Source organism: Gymnoscopelus braueri (assembly GCF_963280865.1).
Source record: "Gymnoscopelus braueri genome assembly, chromosome: 4".
In the NCBI taxonomy this organism is placed as follows: Eukaryota; Metazoa; Chordata; class Actinopteri; order Myctophiformes; family Myctophidae; genus Gymnoscopelus; species Gymnoscopelus braueri.
Genome location: NC_137605.1, coordinates 36,665,618 through 36,675,617, shown reverse-complemented (window position 1 = coordinate 36,675,617; position 10,000 = coordinate 36,665,618). Strand labels below are relative to the sequence as shown.

Genomic DNA, 10,000 nt, shown 5'->3' with positions numbered 1-10,000 from the left:
GTTGATACATTTGAAATGGGACATTCTGCATAATGAGTACATTTACTTTTGGTACATTTTGATGCCAATACTTTTGTACTTATACTCAAGTAGATTTTGAGTTCCGAACTTTTACTTGTAACAGGTATTTCTATTTTGCAGTATTGATACTTTCAAGTAAAACATTTGAGCACTTTTTCCACCACTGGGTGAGGGGAATGGTATAAGAGCCAAAAAGGTGATGAGCCACGCGCTGATTGGTCAGCTGCCGTATCAGCCTATAGGGTTAGTTACTATCCAATTACTGTATTCCACAGAGATCCGTCAACCACACAGTATATACATTAAATAGCATATACACAGTGTATTTCCAACAAGTGCTTTCTGCCTCACCGTAAAGCGATCCCGTCCCTCTCTCTACATGTGTGTTGTCATGGTCTGGAGCCAGTGAGGAATCCTCCAGAGTTAATTAAAGCCTCATGTCTGTCCGGAAAGACAATTAGGGTCATGATCTCCCAGACCTCGCTTGTTCCCTCACTCCCTGAGAAGAGAAGAGAAGAAAAGAGAGACTTAATGAACGAATGGCGGCACGGAATGACTTAATGAACGACCTAACGAGTCCCATAGTCGTTTAATAAGTTGTTATTAAGGCGTAATTAGGGAAATAATACAGCCCGATTGGCTTCAAACTAAGTGCCGATGAGACACAGTGTCGACTTGTGGCGTGATTATGGCAGAGGATAAACAAAGCATCACGGCCACTACACAGGAACATAGACATGTTAATTCTGTGTGTGTGTGTGAGGGGGGGTGCGTGCGTGGCATTTGTGCGTGCACGTGTGCGGTATAAATCTTTGTGACTCATCTGCTGTCAACATGGTACTGGTATTTAGAAAGTCAGGAAAACAAATGGATTCTGATGCACTCTCTTTCTAGACGGCCAGGGAGAAAAAGAAAAATGCCAGATCCGAGCCGCAAAGAGTAACAAATCAGGTCCTTTGTTCTCGTATCGTAAATATTTGGGATTTTGTGGATTCACTCGGCGAAATTATGGGACTTTTGGCGAGCAACAAAAGCAACAAACCATCATTCAATTACCGTACATACTGCAACCTAGGAAATGCTACTCTACCAACTCAATGCATGTTCCAGTGTGATTCTGATTCTAAAGTTTAGAGTATAGCAAAGAGATTGAGACTGGCTGCACCCGTCCATTACGATTTACCCAATTCACTGAAGCCTAAGAGGCTCAGAATAAAGCGACAAATCTGACAGATCTTCACTTACTTGCGGTGACTGCCTGCCTGGCGGATTTAGTGAGTAATCGGGTGTACGTGTACGTGTACGTGTGTGTGTGTGTGTGTGTGTGTGTGTGTGTGTGCGTGTGCGTGTGCGCGTGTGCGTGTGCGTGTGCGTGTGCGTGTGCGTGTGCGTGTGCGTGTGCGTGTGCGTGTGCGTGTGTGTGTGTGCACTGTACTGTACAGTACTCGCCAAATTAGTCATATGGTTTATATCACCCCTGTGATGCAACTGGCGGAATGCATTTCCCATATTCACAATTGTAGTCTCCATAAACATTAATGTGGAACTCTGTTCAACGGACATACTGTAAACACATGTTGCATTCTATAAGACAGACATAAACATACTGTACAGTATGTTGTACTCTATTCAGTAGGCAAACTGCATTGCGCCTTAATCCATTAAGACCGGAAACGCATCTGTGTCATTTTGAGATTTATTTGGCTATTTTTTGAAAAATCGTGGAAAGTTTTTGCAAATCTTTGAATATATATGTATATACATGTTTTAAAGCGAACATTTTTAACTCCGATCTGTGCTTCTGGGGGTCCCTGGAACAACATATTTTGAGATGGGGGTCCGCGGCCAAATACATATCATTTTGGGGGTCCTTGACTCCTTAACATGAAGAAAGTTTGAGAACCACTCATTATAGCAACATAAGTTTTTTCAAAAAACTGTTTTATTGATTCAGAAGACATGTAGAATCCCCAGAAGCAAAGATTTGAGTTAAAAATGTTATATTCAAAGATTTGCACACATTTTCCACGATTTAAAAACAACAATTGCTCAAGCGCGGCACTCGCCAAATAAATCAAAAAATGACACAGATGCGTTCCCCGGTCTTAACGGGTTAAGAGAGTGCTAAAGAGAGTGTATATAGTATGCATGATTCAACACATTTCAATGGGTGACGCCATTACCCTTTGGAGGGTTTAGTCGCTCATAAAAATCACAATAACTCACGCTGTGGGAGGAAGATGACAAACGCTTTGCATTTTGCTCCTCAGGAAAAGCTCTTTCTCCACATGATTCATCTCATATCAGTGATTCAGAATGGTAAAGGCCCACAGGCCTTTGTATTATACATGGCAATATTCAATGGGCTGAATAGTGGGGAGTCGTTACTCATTCTCCTTCCATAATTATCATGTGTGGGGCCTACTGTACCAGTAGCATGAACAGTGTGGGTCGTATGGGTCACACGGTCCATACTGTTGAAACTGTATGAAATGTTATGAATGATTCCTCTAACTGTAATGCAGAATTCACACACAGGGCCGTGGTGCATGAGCACACCACAAAAAGTGGCAAAAGTTAAGAAAAGTTCAACTTTGCTGCTGTGTTGTGGAACAAACTAGGTGTGGACTATAGGCTTACACACTCAACGACACCAGATGGCCAGAAACTGACCACAGTATGGAAGTACCGAATATTGATAACAAAGTTTTAAACCAGCAGTTCAGATGTGACATTGATCGAGATTGTGCAACTGCCAGGCCTGTTTCTTACCTAAATTGTACCTAAAACCGTTGCCAAACAAGCTGCCTGAGACAAGCACTTCTCCTCCCTGCCTGTGTGCTGGACCACAACTCGCTTATTTACGAGGGTGTCACTCATATACCTCAAACACGACCGTTTTGCGGTAAAACAGAGGGATAGAAATCACAGATTCAGCATAAGTGCTATTGCTGAGTCCAACACGGAGTGAAAGTACATAGTGTCACTGGAGATGTCAAACTGCGATATTACCTTTCAAAAGACCTTCATGTACGACTCACTTATAGACCTTTATTGAAATTCAGCTGCCAGAGGCGACTTGATGTTGATTGTGGTTTAATGCCATTACCCTCTGAAACCTCATTCACAAAGTAAGCCCAAGTAAAACCACAGGCATTATCCTGAGAACTGAACATTGTATGGGGTTGCTAATCTTTAGTCATAAACCCCTGTGCTCTCTTGCCAGAGGTGGAAAAAGTACTCACATGTTTTACTTAAGTAAAAGTATGAATACTGCAATGTAGAAATACTCTGTTACAAGTAAAAGTCCGGAATTCTAAATTTACTTGAGTAAAAGTACAAAAGTATTGGTATCAAAATGTACTTAAAGGGATATTTCACTTTCAAAAAAACTTTGGGTCATTTTATTGTCTACTCACCCTGCCCTCCTAATATGCGAGGGGGCCGTGTTTTTTCGATTACTTTTTTCATTTATTTTTAATATTTATTTTGGAAAATGAAAATAATTCAATACAATAAAAAAAATAAAAAAAAAAAATGAAAAAAGTAATCGAAAAAACACGGCCCCCTCGCGTATTAGGAGGGCAGGGTGAGTCACCAGAAGCAAGGACGGGTGTTTTTGATTAATCTAACATGTTAAAAATGTAGTTTGAAGTTATAATGGGTTTGTATAGGAAGGGGGCGTGTCTGATAAAATGAATATCAAATATCTAAATACTGAATCAAGCAACTTAAAAACGGTCTGGGGGGCTCACAAAAGCCTGAGTAGACAATAAAATGACCCAAAGTTTTTTTGAAAGTGAAATATCCCTTTAAAGTACCAAAAGTAGAAAGTACTCATTATGCAGAATGTCCCATTTCACAAGTTTTCGAATGTATAAAATGTATATCCTTATATTTTATATATAAAATAGCAGATCTACAAGCTCACAATGCGCCACATCGCAACGCATTGTGAGCTTGTAGATGTAAGGTTAATTGAAGTAGTTAATATGTTTTTTTTTCAAGTGCTGAAAATTGGAAATACTCCAGTAAAGTAACAATACCTCAAAATTGTACTTAAGTACAGTACTTGAGTAAATGGACTAGCCTCTCGCAAACAGAAATGGGTGGCACGACCCCGCATAACCCCCCACCACCACCGCTGTTCAAGCCTATGTTATTACTCCAACACATTTAAGATTTTAAATCATGAAAACCTAGTTTCAATGATTCCGTCCATATAGGCTAACTGCGATCACCCTTTGGAAGACTGGGTCATCTCTGGAGTGACACGTTATTACATCGACCATCAAACCAGCCATTGGCTTTTGATTGGCAGATATGGCTCTATTTGCAGGCATGGGTATGGAATGGCTTTTCTTTTGCTTGTCTCCTGGTTTACACGCCAGGTTGAAATCACTTCAACGTGTAACATTAAACACAACTATGCGTACGGTCAAAATGATTGTCAATAAAACCTCTCTCTCGCGCTCGCGCTCACACATATACGCGGTATCGTGATGAATGCCTCAGCTGGCAAGTGTTTTGTGTGTTTTCTGATTAAAATGACTTGATATCAATAACAGTGACAGAGACGGATAGTAGCTGGTGGTGATGATATGTATTCCCATATTACCAGGGCTACGTTTAAACAAGATGACATCACGTAACTGACAGGTCTCTGCGAAACCCTGCACCGCTGCGCTGCCGTGCGCGCGTTTCTGCAGGTGTGTGTGTGCTTTCGTGCACGTGGCATTCTTGTTTACAGCCTGTCAACTAATGCACACACACACTGTCCCTCTTGGTAGAAAAGTGCTGACAGAATCACACTCCTGGCTAGTGCTGTGGTCATCACTTCACTCCCTACTGTCACTTTTAGGGCGCATAGTAAAACCCCGACACACTTTCGTTTAACTCTCAAAGTGTAAAAAATGGACCCTTAGGGGTCCGTTTTACGGATCTGTCAGAGGTTTTCGCAGGGCAGCTTCACGAGGTGGCCAGCATTGTTCAAACCCAATGGATTTTAAATCATCTAGCCTTTGAAACTTTTCTTTATAGTTTTACAACGCCAAAGAGCCTGGAGGAAGAGCCAGTGTTACAAGTTCAACTGATTTACTTCCTCAAATGAAAAACATTTGGAGGGTGGAGGGAGGCTCAGTCCGCTCACAATTACAAACGTTTCAGTTAAAAAGAAAGCATAATCATGATGGGTTTTGGTTTTATAGTCTTTCCCACATACAAAATGCTACATTTTCCCACTGCTTATCTCCTAACTAACCCCATTATCATTATAATTTTGTTTTTTTCTTTAGTTTATCTGCTTCCAATGTCTCAGAATTATGTCATGAGCCTGAAGCCGTCTGAGGTCATCCTTCAGAGAGTTATTAGATTTGAGATGTTTCAGTGAAGAAATACTTGTGACACAGCAGAAAAGCATGGCAGCTCTTGACAGTCATGGTGAGTTCAGATATTTTCCATGGAAATCTCACCGACATCAGAATGTCTCACTACTATACTCCTGCGCAAAGTACAACCATTTGCATTGCTTTCAAACACTCCTGTAGTTCAGGACACATGTCAAGTTTCCATTTGAGAGTTCTGGACAACAGTTCCTATAGTTCCTTAATCCTAAAAGTAATGTTCTCTACAACACACTGACGTTTAACCTGAATGCCAACCACTTGAATACTGATTTTTACACATTTTACACATTTGAAAACTTGTGAAATGAGACCTTCTGCATAATAGGTACTTTTAATTTAGGTACTTTAAGTATATCTTGATGCCAATACTTTTGTACTTTTACTCAAGTACATTTCTAATACCGAACTTTTACTTAAAGGGATATTTCACTTTCAAATAAAATAAATATTAAAAAAATATATTTTAAAAAAATGAAAGAAGTTATGGCAAAATCACGGCCCCCTCACACATTAGTAGGACACTCTAATGCGTGAGGGGGCCGTGATTTTTCCATTACTTTTTTCATTTATTTTTAATATATTTTTTTAATGTTTATTTTATTTGAAAGTGGAGTATCCCTTTAAGTAAACATGTGAGTACTTCTTCCATCACTGCAATACACCCACAGCTCTCTCTGGCAGACAGATCCAAATAGCCAGGCTGTATTTTTATGCCATGCATGCATTGCACACTGACTTTATGCTAACAGCGCTGCACAAGCCGCCTCTTTCAAACTATTTTAACTGCTTTCAGCCAACATCAGTATTTAGTTTTAGACCACTAGGTCTAGGTCAATAATCCAAGTCATATTACCCAAAGCCTCCTTCTGGCGTGGAGTGGTTTTGGTTCAGTGTCGATTCATGATTTTGAGGAGCACTGTACGTGCTGATCTTCAAATCCTTAACTACAAAACCAGGCCTCACGTATAGTTACATATTTTGGGAAGCAGTGGCAATTCCATGTTGTGGAGAAGCCCACCAGTGTTGGATAAATGCAGGGGAGACAGTGTTCTGTGCTTTAAACTACCTAGTAGCTAACAGCCAAATCCCCCCAAATCCCTTATTTTTATCCCCTGCATAGTGATCGCTAACAACTCTTCACAAACTGCCTCTCCCACAACCTTGTATCACTCTTTAGCCAAAATCAGCATTAAGCTTTCCACCACTGTCCTCTGGCGTGTTCTGGCTCTTGAGCTCCATAATCCAAGGCTCATTCTGAGAGCCTTATCCCAGCAAGCGAGCTCTGCTTTTTGGGCTTAGGTCCAAAACTCCCGCTCCTGGGAGGTCCCACACATCTCCTCCAAAAACCCCTCCAGTCATCCTTTTGGCACGAGGGATTTTTTATTTTCAATCATACAGTACGGTCCCCATCCCTGAGACAATTAGAGGTCGTCCTGCTGGAGCAGTTTATAGAAAATGCAGAGCAACAGAATGCTGTTTTGGAAAGTCGTAATGGTCCCATGTGTGAGCGAATAGCTCTGGAACAGCCGTTGAGAACATTCCCTGCCGTGTTAATTTAACTCGGAGTATAAAAATGTACCTGTAAGGGTCTATTTACACTGCGAGTTAAATTAACACAGATGTTTGCACTAGCACAGGATACTAAAACAATATTAAGATATTAATATTAGATACAGGAAACACATTTTTAGTCCTCCCTCTCAGGGAATAATGGTGCCCACACAAATTGTTGTGTTGTGAACACAAAATGTTCAGACAACTGAAATGTGTTTAAAATCCACACACTGAATCTGCTATGCACAGGATACTGTTCAATATCATATTAGCCATTAGTTTAAATCATCCACTGTGCATTTGATTTAAAAGTCCCTTATATCTGTTGTTTTATTATCCAGGCTGAATAATAATCTCAGTAATCTCTCTCTCTCTCTCTCTCTCTCTCTCTCTCTCTCTCTCTCTCTCTCTCTCTCTCTCTCTCTCTCTCTCTCTCTCTCTCTCTCTTTTGCTCTCATTCTCTTTCTCAATAGTTACTTTGTCAGCATGAGGTCATTGTCTGGGCTGAGCCTATGATGTCATTTCCCACATAAACAAGGCTAACTTCCTTCAGGGTCTATATCAGCTGAAGTCATCTGTTATCTCCCAGTGGGGTGAAACTGGTGCTGTATTCCACTAAAACTGTCTCACATCTTGCCTATATATAGTCATGGTAATAAAGTACATTTTATACTTCATACAATTAAGAATAACTATGAATTGCTGACAATGGTTGAGTAACTATTTAGAATATTAGAATAACTATTCCCCATAGAGAGGGACGGCCGGAGCCGCAGCCAGCTTGTAGCAACATGGGCAGGGATGTTTTAAAGTGTCGCAATCAAACATTGTTACTGCTGGGTGGGTATGGAAACAACGGGACCCCCCTCACCCACCAAGCCCACCCACGCCCACTCTCATGTTGATATGCGTTAGGAGAGTTCAAAAGTGCTCCACACCCCATAGGCTTTAACAGTTAAAACAGCACCACACAGAGTGTTATCAGCTGAGACACTATTATAGGAAAAAAACAGGCGCAGGCAGGCAGGATGACATAATTCCCAGCGTAAATGCTGAGTTTTTACACACAAGGGTGTAACTGGAAAAATGTGGGAATGAGGCACTTGAAGAAAGTGAAAACAATGGAAACAAACAGAAGGACACGTGAACACTGTCACTGCACACGTTGCACTTTCTGAACATTCGTAAAGATTGGTACAGTTCAATTAGCTCAGATATATGACGTTAGACAGCTGTGCGATATCGTATGTAGAACTTCTGCAACATTCTGGTACCGTTGACATCTCTTTAGACCTAAGCCAAATTGATATAAGTGAGTGGTGTCTCTTTAAGGATTGTGAAATAATCATTCCTAGTTGAAGACTAGCACAGAGGGGTGTAACTGGAAAACAGGCCTAGTGGAGAATCTGGAAAGCAATCGAAAATGATTGACAGTGATTGAAAACAACAGAAGAAGACTAATGGGCGGGCCCTACGATTAGGAACCACCAGAAACATTTTGAGGTCCTGTTCTACAGTTTGAGAAGCATTACATTTATTCTCAGAGGTTGACGACCAAGCAGCAGAAAGAAGTGGCGTGCAGAAAAAAATGCATGCCATGTCTCCCTCTGGAATGATCAGCTGTTTCCCATTAGAAACATGATCTAATAGTCTTGATCTGTAGTCTGTCTATAGCTCAGAACTGACACGAGTAGAAGTTGAATAACTTATGATAGCTATGGGAAATCTGGGCCTCTGTACAGGAACCGTCAGCTGTTTTTGTGTTTATGGAATAGAGGGAGGGAACTCTGGACTGCTGCCACCGGTTATTAAGCGAACTTATCCAAGGCATGATGTAATTCCTTGGGACTTGAAACACTTATGTTGAAGAGATTGTCCTTGATGAGAACGCGTAATTATGGTAATGTTGAGGACAGTGTTTGACCAACGTGCGTGGAGGTCACGAGACACTAACTTTGTGTTTTGTTTTCCTGAGGTATTGCGGGTTAACGTCAGTAAAAGTAAACATCTCTGATGGGAAGTGGAATCTGATAACCCTGAAAGTCCTTCCTGTAGCAATCACCGCATGTGCTTTTACCCTAGATCAGTGATTCTCCAGCTTTTTAATTCTCAAGGATCCCACTTTGATATGCATTACTGTAAGGCCACAGACCCCCGTTTCATACGATTGCTATCTCTGGGACACAATCTACACTGTGAAATCCTCAGTGTTAATTTAACTCTGAGAGTGTACAAATGGAACCGTAAGGGCCCGTTTGGTTCCTAACTATCAATCATTTTGCTGGGGACCCCCTGGAACCCCCCAAAAGAACACACAGGGAGAACAAGTACCCTAGATTATACGACACACAGATATTAAAAATAGAACCAGTTTGTAACTGCTTAGCAATATAAAATAAAGAATGTTGGAAAGTATTGAAGTGGTGGGCTTGTAGATCTACTATTTTCAAATTGCCAAAGTATGTATATAGGTTTGAAGTGGTTTTGTACTAATAATCAAAATCGACAAATTTCAAATAATTATAGTGGAGTAAAAGTACAATATTTGCCTTTGAGATGTAGTGGAGTGGAAGTAAAATTATTGAAAATTGGATGTACTCCATTAAAGTAGAAAAGAAACCTCAAAAACTTAAGTACAGTACTTGAGTATGAGTACAGTATTTGAGTACATGTACTTAGTTACTTTCCACCACTGGTATATTGCACTGCATGATAAACTGTAGGAAAGTTCTCCAAATGAGTTGCAGGAATGTTTCTGATGTGTCCTCACATGACAAGAGGACATGTTTCTGATGTGTCCTCACATGACAAGAGGACATGTTTCTGATGTGTCCACACATGACAAGAGGACATGTTTCTGATGTGTCCTCGCATGACAAGAGGACATGTTTCTGATGTGTCCTCACATGACAAGAGGACATGTTTCTGATGTGTCCTCACATGACAAGAGGACATGTTTCTGGTGTGTCCTCGCATGACAAGAGGACATGTTTCTGATGTGTCCTCGCATGACAAGAGGA

General features: G+C 40.8%; 1 long non-coding RNA gene across 1 annotated transcript in view; it reads right to left on the bottom strand.

Annotated features, from left to right (window-relative positions):
* The window catches only part of LOC308083768, a 164,889-nt gene that overhangs the window by 82,479 nt on the left and 72,410 nt on the right, over positions 1-10,000 (bottom strand). The window contains exon 2 of the long non-coding RNA XR_013933004.1: positions 373-520. This is a non-coding gene — a long non-coding RNA (uncharacterized lncRNA). The remainder of the gene's footprint in view (positions 1-372; positions 521-10,000) is intronic.